The sequence below is a fragment of the Channa argus genome, chromosome 5, assembly GCF_033026475.1.
Source record: "Channa argus isolate prfri chromosome 5, Channa argus male v1.0, whole genome shotgun sequence".
In the NCBI taxonomy this organism is placed as follows: domain Eukaryota; kingdom Metazoa; phylum Chordata; class Actinopteri; order Anabantiformes; family Channidae; genus Channa; species Channa argus.
The window spans coordinates 26,770,023-26,780,609 of NC_090201.1; the positions used below are offsets into that span (position 1 = coordinate 26,770,023).

The following is a 10,587-nucleotide window of genomic DNA, read 5'->3' on the forward strand; positions in this document are numbered from 1 at the left end:
TATGATATTGTCATTTCATGCTAAATTTCAATTGGTTGGTCAGTAGAAGTTGTTGGACGCTGTCAAAACTTGCCCTCTAGGTGTCTTTATTTTAATGTTTATTCAATTAAAAAATTTCCGTCTTCATCATGTTTCATTTTAATAGTAAAAGTGCCAATCACAGTTTCCTCATTGGCTAAGTTAATGCTTTCATACTGCTTGTTTAGTGCAGCCAAGCCAGACAGATGTTGAGTTTATATCGATTTAAAGAGAAAACAACTAATTGCCACACTCACAGTAAGCTGGAACCAGTAAATGGAGCCATTATTAAAACTGCAGTTTAATAGTTTTCCATGAATCAGTAAATTGCTTATATTGTATAATCAACACATTTACCTAAAAATGTATTTAAAGGCCACATAAGTCATCTAAGACTTACTGCCTCCCCTGATTTAGTTTAGTCATCATGATTGCTTAAGACAAGATGTTTCGAACCGGATGATTAGATTCATTTAGGACATTCAACAGCTTTTATATTGGACATTACTGAGAAAGCTTTACCAAGAACAGATTTCACCAACACGAACTATAGAAGTAAGAATAAAATGTACTGTAGTTTCCTCAGCTTACAATACAAAAGGAAAGGGAGAAAAAAAAAAAAAAGGATTTTCCACTAAAAGAGCTCATCGACACCAAGTGATTCACCCGATCTACTAACAACAAATTTCTTCTGTCTCAACCCACAGAACAGACACAACATGCACTGTCATCTAAACACCTGAAGAAAAAGCTGAACTAACATAAACTGAAGCTGTCAGCTCTCTGCTTTCTTCTGGTGAAAAAAAAAAACATAAGAAAATATCACCGACTTTCTGGGTGAGACACACTGTGTGAATTTTCAGCATCTTTTACCGTGATTTTTGCTATTAAAGTTCACCTGTCACCGCTAACACCTGCCGTTGAACCCTGAAACTGTGACACTCTTTGGATAGTGTCTAAAAAGGAAGGCATGATTCTGTAATTTCTGCCATTGTCAGGAACAATACTGTGATAAAAACATATTTTGCCAGTGTAAAATTGTTTATTTTTAGCTTAGGTTCACTGAATATATGCTAATGGTAAATGTTCCTACGTGTTCAAAACACATAACTGTTGTTATAAAGTGTCACATACAATAGTTGCTGAAAGCGCCAAGTTCCAAAACGTGAACGGAACATATGTAGAACTCTTACAAATCGTGTGTCTCTGTTGACGCTGTTGCGTGATTTTCCCTGATGCTTTCCCAGCAGCTCCTTTAGACTTTACCTGGACCCTCCTCAAACCTTTCTGACAGTCCTACATATGAAAATCAGAGACCATGAACAGACCTCCTTTTCGGGTGCACATGCCAAAAGAAGTACACAGTCGCCTACCTATTCTCATATTGTATCCATGGCTCACCAGTCTGCTAAGCCCACTGCCAGGCTTCTGCAAGCTGGCCAATCAGATAGAGGTGGACTCAGAATGACTGGGACCTTAAAGAAACAGGAGCTTAAATGAATCATTTCAAACAGAGTTGGAGAAGAAGCAGAGCCCCAGAATGACAATACAAACTTGAGATTGCACATAATATGGTCCCTTTAATGACAACATTTTCAGCACTAAACTGCCATTATAGGCTTTGCCTTAAAGGCAATCTGACAAACCAAGGTCTCAAATGCATACTAAACACCCAAATTAAAATTAAAATAAAATAGTGCTTCGTTTCTTTAAAGTCCTAACATAGTTTATGTAGCATAAGACTGTGTAGTGGGTGGGCTTTGCTATATTGCTTCCTGTGCAATGTGTGTATTGCTCCCACATGCAATGCAAAATAAATGCTACAAGAAAGCTTAAGTGCTCAAGCCTGTATATTAATACCGGTCTCTGTCGCCACTTGAATATTGACACAAGTCGTTCTGACTTCACCGCCCCACTACACCTTGTACTGTGTAAATTCAACCCAAAGGGGATCTAATAGTTGGTTGGACAGACGCTCAGTGGCCACTTTATTAGATACACCTATAAAGATATAATCCAATACAAGAGTTCTGCTATAAAGTCCTATGTCTACAAAGATAACAATGTTAAGTTTTGACAATACCGTCAGGCTATGAGTTTACGCTGCAGCCATTCGGAACGTAGCTTGCAGTATTGTGGAACTGGACTTCATTATCCTGAGACGTGTTTCCAATATTCTGGGGGAAGCCTATTGGATGCACAGTGTTGTGTCTGAAGCCAATCTAAAAGCAGTAAGTAAAAACGCCAACTTTTTCCAGAGCATAGTGACTAAAGAATGTAAGTGCTTTTAACAAGCAGGGTGAACCGCAACTGTAAACGGCGAAGGTCAGGTGCATTTTAGGAGCGTTAAGAATGGAATGATTAATGTCAATCCCACAAGCTGCCCAACTGCATTTAATTGATGAGGTGTACCCTAATAAAACGGATAGAAAGAGTAGCTTATTGCGTAGCTGCCCTAATTTACTCTCAACGACTACAGTGCAATGACTCAAAGCATTTGCATTCACACATGCAAGCTAATGCAGAGAAAGTTGGCTTTGAACTTTCTGGGTTTGAAAACCGGGTATCAGATGGCCAAGTATTACTACAAAAACACACTTGTTATCATCAAGTAAGTTATCAACATGCTGAAGGTGTGCTGTAAAAGGAATGCTGCATGATCTATGCCAACACGAGCTGGTAAGCATTTCTGTGCAGGCTCCATGATCTCCGTGTTTTCTCTACAAACAGCAGCTGAAAACACATGTCACCGTTTATTTTTTCTGCCTTGGCGTGAACACCTCAGCGAACCAAACTATTCTTCCACTTTTTAGGAATTAGAACCAACTCTATAAGCTGCAATTTAGACAAAATACTACTTCTGCTTCAATAGTTAACCGTGTCAAAGGTTAAGGAGGCAAAAGTTATGTTTTTGCCCAATGCAGCTTTTATTTTTTTTTTATTTTTTTTTTTAAATGATGGAATCCAGAAGCAGCTCTGCAAGTAGCAAGACAGACAAGTTCAGATTAGAGCCTTCAAAAAGCCTGGGCTCCAAGTCTTCTGGCTGTGAACTGTGAACATGCAAACACAACAAAGAGCAAAGCCAGTGGCGTTAAACCGCTGGGCCAAAATGCTGCCTGTAGCAATGTCATCCCAAAACCACCCAGGGAACCTGAGAAGGGAACCAGCGACCAGTCAACTCGTCACAAACAAAAAGTACAACAGCCAGAATAGCATCAACTGAAGACAGTCCCATTCCCAACTGCAGATTTTAAAAAGACTCTGGAAAGGGATTTTGCTGAGCGGACAAAAAATATATATAATTATGAAGTTTTACATTTAATTCTATAGTATAATTCACAGTCATATCCATAATCCTGTATGTAATTATTCAACATTTTATTAGTATTCCTGTCTCGTTTCTCAGTGCTTTCGGCTTTTAGATGGACACCAAGGTTGGACCTACGCTGCAGAAAATAGCTGGGGAAAAAAATCTAAATGAAGCTCCACATATGAATTTTACACAAGTTTCAGGAAAACAATCACCGGTTTAGGTGTGTTTTTGTGTTAAAAAGGATTAAAAAAAAAAAAAAAAAAAAAAAAAAAACAGGCGTGGACCAAACATCTTAACTAATAAAACAAAACCTATTCAACTTGAGAGGCTTTCACCTGTTTTGCATGCTCACAATTGCTGCAATCAGACCAATGAGATATGGATTAGCTGTTGGCAACCTTTTGTCTGTTGCCCAGGGGGGTTACACCTGGCCAGGTAACAGTGTGTGGATGGACAGACTTCTCCCTACGTGACTCGTCTCGCGCGTGCCTGCATACATACATACATACCTGGCTGCCACAGCTACAAATGTTTCAGGAGGCTAACCAGCTAGCAACCTAGCTTACACCTCTTTGGGGTTTTGGGGCTGTAATGAATGCTAGCAGACGCAGGAGCTAACGCACTGCTAGCTTGAATGTTGCAAGCCACCAGATTGCCCCAAGTTGGGAGAGCTAGCTAGGAGGGGGGAAAAAAAGAAGTTCCCGCCGAGCAAAACGGCGACTTGGGATGAGAAAGACGAACAAACACTGCACACAGCTACAGAGAAAGGAGACACTGTGTCCCATTTCATGTTAGCCCCCGTAGCTACCGCGCTAGCTCCCTCCGCTAGCGCTGTAATGTCACTGCATCGCTGTTGTAAATACATTATAGCAGCGCTCTCCTTACACGTGTGGACAGCCTCTAAAACTCCTTCTCAGGGACATCTCTCCGCCGATAAACCCTCCCCGAAGGACTGCTCACCTGCTCCGGACACCGGACACGCGCTCTCACCGGCGAGACATCCTCCCGGCGAGCCCGAAAAACACTGGCGCTTTTTATTTCCAAGGACACAAAATCGCCATGACAGTTTAGAAAAATGCATAAAAATTAGCAGGCAGGGGAGGGAGGGGAGAGAGAGAGAGAGAGAGAGAGAGAGAGAGATGGGGAAGGGGAGGGGGGATGAGAGGAGAGGGGAGGGATAAAAAAGAAGATGAGGAGGAGGAGGAGGAGGAGTGCAACTCCGCGCAATATCTGTTTAATCCACATAAAGCTAGCAGCTCCGCGGAGTTCATTCAGTCTGGATGCTGGAGTCCTGCACTGTTTTTCACTACAGTCCAGTCTAGACACACACTCACTCTCTCTCTCACACACACACACACACACACACACACACACAAAAACAATCATAAGCCGCATCCAAAAGTTAAAAGGCGCTTCTTACCTAAAATGGCCACTGCAGCAGCCAAAACACAAACAGCTTTTTTTTTCTTTTCTTTTTTTTTTTTTTTTTTTTTTGTGGAAGTTTAGCAGCAGCCGCGGCGGTGTGGCTGCTGCAGCCAGCCTAACCTTACCACTCGGATCCAGTAGCAGCTCAGCTTTTCACATTCTTCCATTGGCTGCAGCCTAGCGCAGCTGGCTCCGTGCATATTTCCATTGGCCCTGCAGCTGTCAAACAAGCACAACGAGCGTCTCTCTCTCTCTCTCTCTCTCTCTCTCTCTTTCCCGGGTTTGTCTGAGAGCTATCGCGGCAGCCCCAGGAAACACCATTGTGTATTGTGTGCATTTTTCTCTCCCCCTTCTTGCTGCTTCGCATTTGTGCGAGCCTCACGCACACCGCCTGTGGTTTATTCTAGGTGCTGGTGCCCGTCTCCTTACCGCAGACTTGCAGGGGAATCCTTCTCGTACCGGGGGACGCTTTCCCACCGCACCGCACCGCCCGGCTGGCTCCGGCTGCTGTCATTGAAGGAAGAGCGGGGGGGGGGGCAAGAGGGAGAGGGGAGCGTTCGCTTTTCAACCCCCCCTCCATGCAACAAAACGAAGGGGTTTACATTTCTCCTCTGCTGGCTGCATCCACCAATCATGTCGCTTTTTACTCCTCCATCATTACCGGGTTTGAAGGGCGGAAGGACAGAAGTAAGACGGTCCACGTCTTTTGCAGATCAGGTTGCGATTCCCGGATGTTCAGTTTGTTTGCTGGACTTAAAACAGCTGTATTTGTGTGATGTAGATGTGCAACGTGCTTTTGTAATTTTTTTGGTTGGGGCAGTCATGGGTGATGTACAACTTGCAACCTTTCCCAACTTCGCCTGAAAGCTGTGGGCTGCTACTGCTGCCCATACAACAACTGCTGAGGACAGATGTGCTACAAAATAAATGGAGCTACTGCAAAGAAATGCCTCCAGTCTTATGTAACTGGCACAAAATAAACCTGTGTGTCATAGAATAAACCTCTGACCACAAAGTGACAAACTGAAACTTAATAGGTTAACCTTAACCAAGCGTTGGGGTAGGGGTTGGGGTAACCGTACCACTGTGGCCGGGCCACTTTTTTTCCAGATGTCGCTGTGTGATGCCATGATATTGCACCACGTGTACACGCATTCCAGTTCGTAGGGCAGGTGGTCAGCGATAACACAGCTGAGAGAGTCTCACAGAAATAGGGTTTCAAAGTGGAAAAGCACAAGCTGCGGTGATGCCACAGTGAGACTGTGCTTCTTCAGCCTGTGGCTAAAGATGCCTACTGGAAACATGTCAGAGCAAAAATAAATATATTCAGGGTTAAACATGTGCTGTGGAGCTTCTTATTTGAAGCTACAATATGTAACTTAAACTCTGGTCCAGCCCCCTCCCCCCTCCCCCCCCCCCGCCTCTGCTCTGCAATGCCCCGCTACCATCTCCTATGCTCCACAATGAATAGGAAGCCTCAAGCCTCACTGAACAAGTAGTAGAATTAAGGGAAATTCTCCGGTTATTTCTGCGGCCCGGCCGGTGTTGTTCCGTGAGCCTGACTTCACTGGATCTGGGTCATGTTTCTACAAAAATATCTCTAAAAAATGTAGATACTGCAGCTTTAAAGTCAGAAGAGTGTTATTTGCATTCGATCTTATGCATCAACACCCGTTGTGTGTGTACCACTGAGGCTAACCACACGTGTTGAATGTATTTCCTTTCTTATAAAACATTTGAAAAGCAGATTTGATTTTAAATTTTCCTTGCTCGCATTCTTTTTTACTGCTGGTGCAGTTTGTGGTTCATTTACCTTGTGTAATGATGGCATGTCTTCCACAGAAATAAAACAAGGATCAACTAATGAAAAAACTGCCCCATTGCTCTGCTACAGTACCTAACCACTAAAGGAGGCTTCACTGATTTTTGAACTTGCTTCATTTAGTTCTACTTTGGGTAGTACATGTACATAAATGCTGTTAAACTTCCCTTTGACTATCCAGACCTCCCCCAGATGACATCATCTGAGTGATGTCATCTGGAGGAGTTTTTCACCTAGAACCAGATCAATATTTTAATATAGGGAAGTCAGAGGGAAGTTTAAAAGCTTTAATGTACATTAACACACTAAACTAAAGATTAAGTTGAAAATGAAGTCACCCATTAAATAATAGCCTGTGTCTAATATAGTTGTGTTAAAACTTTAAAATGCTTTAAAGCATGACTTCACCTATTTTCAGTTTGGGAAATACATGTATTGTAATGCTTCTAAACTTGCCTCTAAACTCTCTTCCCTATATTTAAACCTATGTTCATGCTTTTAGTGGGAAAACTCCAGATGACATTATCCAGAGGGGGTCCAGTGACCCCATCACAGGATCATCACAGGAGTTCTGAGTAGGGAGTATAGAGCAAAGAGATGGCATCACCTGAACTGGAACACTCCTGCAGACGGTGTCATCTGGAGGCATTTTCCATCTAGAAGCATAGAAACATTCTAATATAGGGGAAGCAGAAAAATAATTTTTATGGTATTCATCAACATGAAACTAGAGCCATGGGAAGTAAGGTGAAAATCTGTGAAGTTGCCCTTTCATTGAAGAAAAAAATGATTTATAGACATGCAAATATGTTGAATTTTAAAAGTTTAACTGTTGGACCATATTGTTTTAAGGCCATTCTCTGTTCTCTTTGTATTAATTGGTTCCAAAGTTAGTTGTTTCATGTCCAGAAATCTTTTTTTTTTTGCCCACACATTTCCGAAAATGCAGATCAATATTCCTACTTCAGCTGATACAAATGGCCTTGTAGTGATAAACTTGTCAATAATAAGCAAAAGACATTTTTTTTTTGAAGTCAGAACGGTTGGAGAAAGATGATAATGTACATAGTTAAAGAGTGAAATAATCTGCATTGGGAGAACTGTGGGCTGGATGAATGGGCCGAGACTTTCCCTCAGGGGATCTGTGTTCAATTCCTGTGGTGAATGTGTCTTTTCTTTATCAGTAAGGTAAAGTTCCTATTTTAAGCCAAACCATAAACCTTTTTCTAAACAATCGACTTGTCTTCATGCCTACACTAAATTGATTCCTCAACTTAGCCAAACCATGATGACTCTTTAGTTGTAAGCTTGTACTTTATGTTTTCTCTATGTTCACGTAGGTCCAGTACACCAGCCAGCATCATAGGGCAAATTTTCAAGAGACACTCTTATGTGTCATATGAGACGGTTGGATTAACAGTCCACTGTAGGGTTGTTTAGCTTGGAGGAGTTCTGGGGGTTTTGAGTGGAGACATTAAGTTTCTCTTTAAACAAGGTTCAAAGATCGAGATTTAAAGTTCAAGAACTTTCAGAGGAAGTCTGCTGAGCTCACATGTCAACAGTGTTTACCTCTCTATGACACATGAGCAACCTCATTCACAGACACTAAGTTGGGTTGGTTTTGACATAAACATACGATCTTACAGGCTTAAAACTAACCTGTATCATTACACAGAACATAATGGAAAATAAGTAATGTAGGGGATTACATTTCACACTGAATACTTAAATGTGATTCAATTCCTCTTACAAGCTTCTTGGTCCTGTTTTAAGCGACGTGACCTCAACGATCTGCAAATCAGATGAAGCTGAAGCTCTGACCTGTGGTGGCCCTGAGAGCTCGTGACACTGCAGCTAAAGGAAGCACATGCAAAGAGGCAAAACACATGCAAATTAAGTTTGCCAATGCACCGAGACCAGCGCAGCATGTAGAATCAGGCATGAAGAGAAAGCGCAACCGAATATAGAAACACGACGACGACGACGACAACAATGCAAATGCAATTGTTTATTTGTTTCTTTGTACTAAATGCTGCAGCCATTGTCAAATTATTAAAGTTATAATGTTTTATATTTGTTTGTAGCACTGCAATGAGCTCACAGGGCCATTGTACCGACCTGTGGTTGACTATGAGTTGGTTTGTAACACGAATTGAAACCCATAAACAGGCCCAGAGGTGTCCTGAATGCAGTTTTAATACAAATAAAAATGCAATGGTCTCATTATAAACTTCCAGGACAAACAGAAAATCCTGCACAATTTTTGAGTGAGGCTGTAGCACTGTCTGACCTTTTATGTCAATGTTATAGAGACTAAGCTAAACTAATGTCTTTATGCACTAGGTGGACATGTCATATACTGTCTCAGTGTTGCATATTTCTCCATGTCTCCATGTGTTGCAGTGATCTTGACACTGGGGAAAAAAATCTCTGCGTCATTACTGTTACAACATTAGACATACACATCATCCGCCAGGCAGCACTTGACTAAATAAAGTGTTGCCTCATAATTGATTCGCATGGTGTGTGTGCTACCACCTAACACTGACGTCGTCTATTGTGTGGTGGAAAAACGGCCATGATATGAAATGCTACTGAAAAACACCCACCTGAGCCATTTCTGTGGCTTCTGTGGCTTCTCCTTCTCCTGCACATTTGAACTTGGTTACCCCTTGGAGTTCTTCTACATTTTTTAATGCCTTATTGTGTTGCATTCAGTGTTTCTTACACTATGTCTACATGCAAATAAAAAAAATTCAAAACTGTATTTTCATTACAGAAAAGGCAGCGTGAAAAATACTTTTTTTACATTTATAAACCCAAAATATCTGCATTCAAACACTGAGTAAAATATCCCAGAACGGGTTTTTTTTTTGTTTGTTTATCAAAAGCAAATTCCTTCAGTATAGAGCATGAGCCTTTTCCACAGGTAAATCTTGTAGCCATTACATTATTTCTGTAAAAGTTGTTTGGTACAAGATAAAAAAGCTCCTAGGACTATGTTTGCTTTTTAATAGTACACCTTATAAACAGTTTTTAGTGATATTTTTTGAAGTGTATGAACATTTTGGAAACTGGGATTGTAGTTTGCAGGGTGTGGCTAAGCATTTATTGGATGTTTAGGCCTAAATTGTATCTACAGAGCTGATTTTTTATTTTTTTCCAATGGTGGATGAAATACGTAAAAACGGCAGTTCAGTTAAAAAGCAAATACCCAAACAAAAATATACTTCTGGTAAAATTAGAAGTACCACACTGACATTTCTACTTTAGTAAAAGTAAATAAGAGCTTGATTTTAATTCATTTAAAGTATTAAAAGTAAATGGACCCACATTTTCTCCACTGTTCCTTTCTGTGGATCAGTGCTGCACATTTAAATACTGTACATTTAAATGTTTGTGCTACTTAAAAGATCATAAATTATAGATCACTCTACTAAATGTTTAAATTGATAAGTGTCATTAAACACACTGAAAACACACATCTGAAGTAGGCACTGACGCTCGAACAGAGTTTCAATTTATTTACTAAAGTTGTGTTTCAGCCAGAGCTGAGAGTATAAGACTCACATCTGCCAGTAAAAATTAGAGCTTGTGATTGTTAAAAACTATTTGGACACAGTTTTAAACTGGATTGCATCCACTTCATATAACCAACTGCATTATATCAGTACTTGAGAGACCAGAGAGTGAGATCAGTGGTTGGGAGAACATGGTTTTTGGGTTTGTGGTGCAGCCTCTCTGTTGTAACTGCAGGTGCTCTCACATAAGGACTGGAGGACCAACACTTTTCCTCTCTGCACTGATTAGTTGTCACACTATTGATCTGGCTTAATTTAAAAAATAATAATAGTAAAACTGTAATGTCTGATCTTTGAAACATGATTGCAATGGGCAACTTAGTATAAAGTAAAGATATTTGCTCTTAGATGCAGTGGGGAAAAAAGCAGCCATAATTAAATTTAATCGTGTAAAGCACAGATATGTGAAAAATACTTGAGAACAATAA

General features: G+C 40.8%; 1 protein-coding gene across 8 annotated transcripts in view; it reads right to left on the reverse strand.

The window, feature by feature from the left end:
- Nucleotides 1–5,247, reverse strand: part of chd6 (chromodomain helicase DNA binding protein 6) — an 88,890-nt gene extending 83,643 nt beyond the window's left edge. For 4 of the 8 annotated variants that reach the window (XM_067504003.1, XM_067504005.1, XM_067504004.1 and 1 more), the window contains exon 1: nt 4,292–4,448. The gene's annotated coding sequence lies outside the window, so the exon portion shown is untranslated. Of the gene's footprint in view, nt 1–1,391; nt 1,472–4,216; nt 4,449–4,751 lie in introns of those variants that run through there. The other 4 variants (XM_067504001.1, XM_067503999.1, XM_067504000.1 and 1 more) reach the window with 4 other exon arrangements.
- Between the last annotated feature and the right edge of the window lie 5,340 nt (nt 5,248–10,587).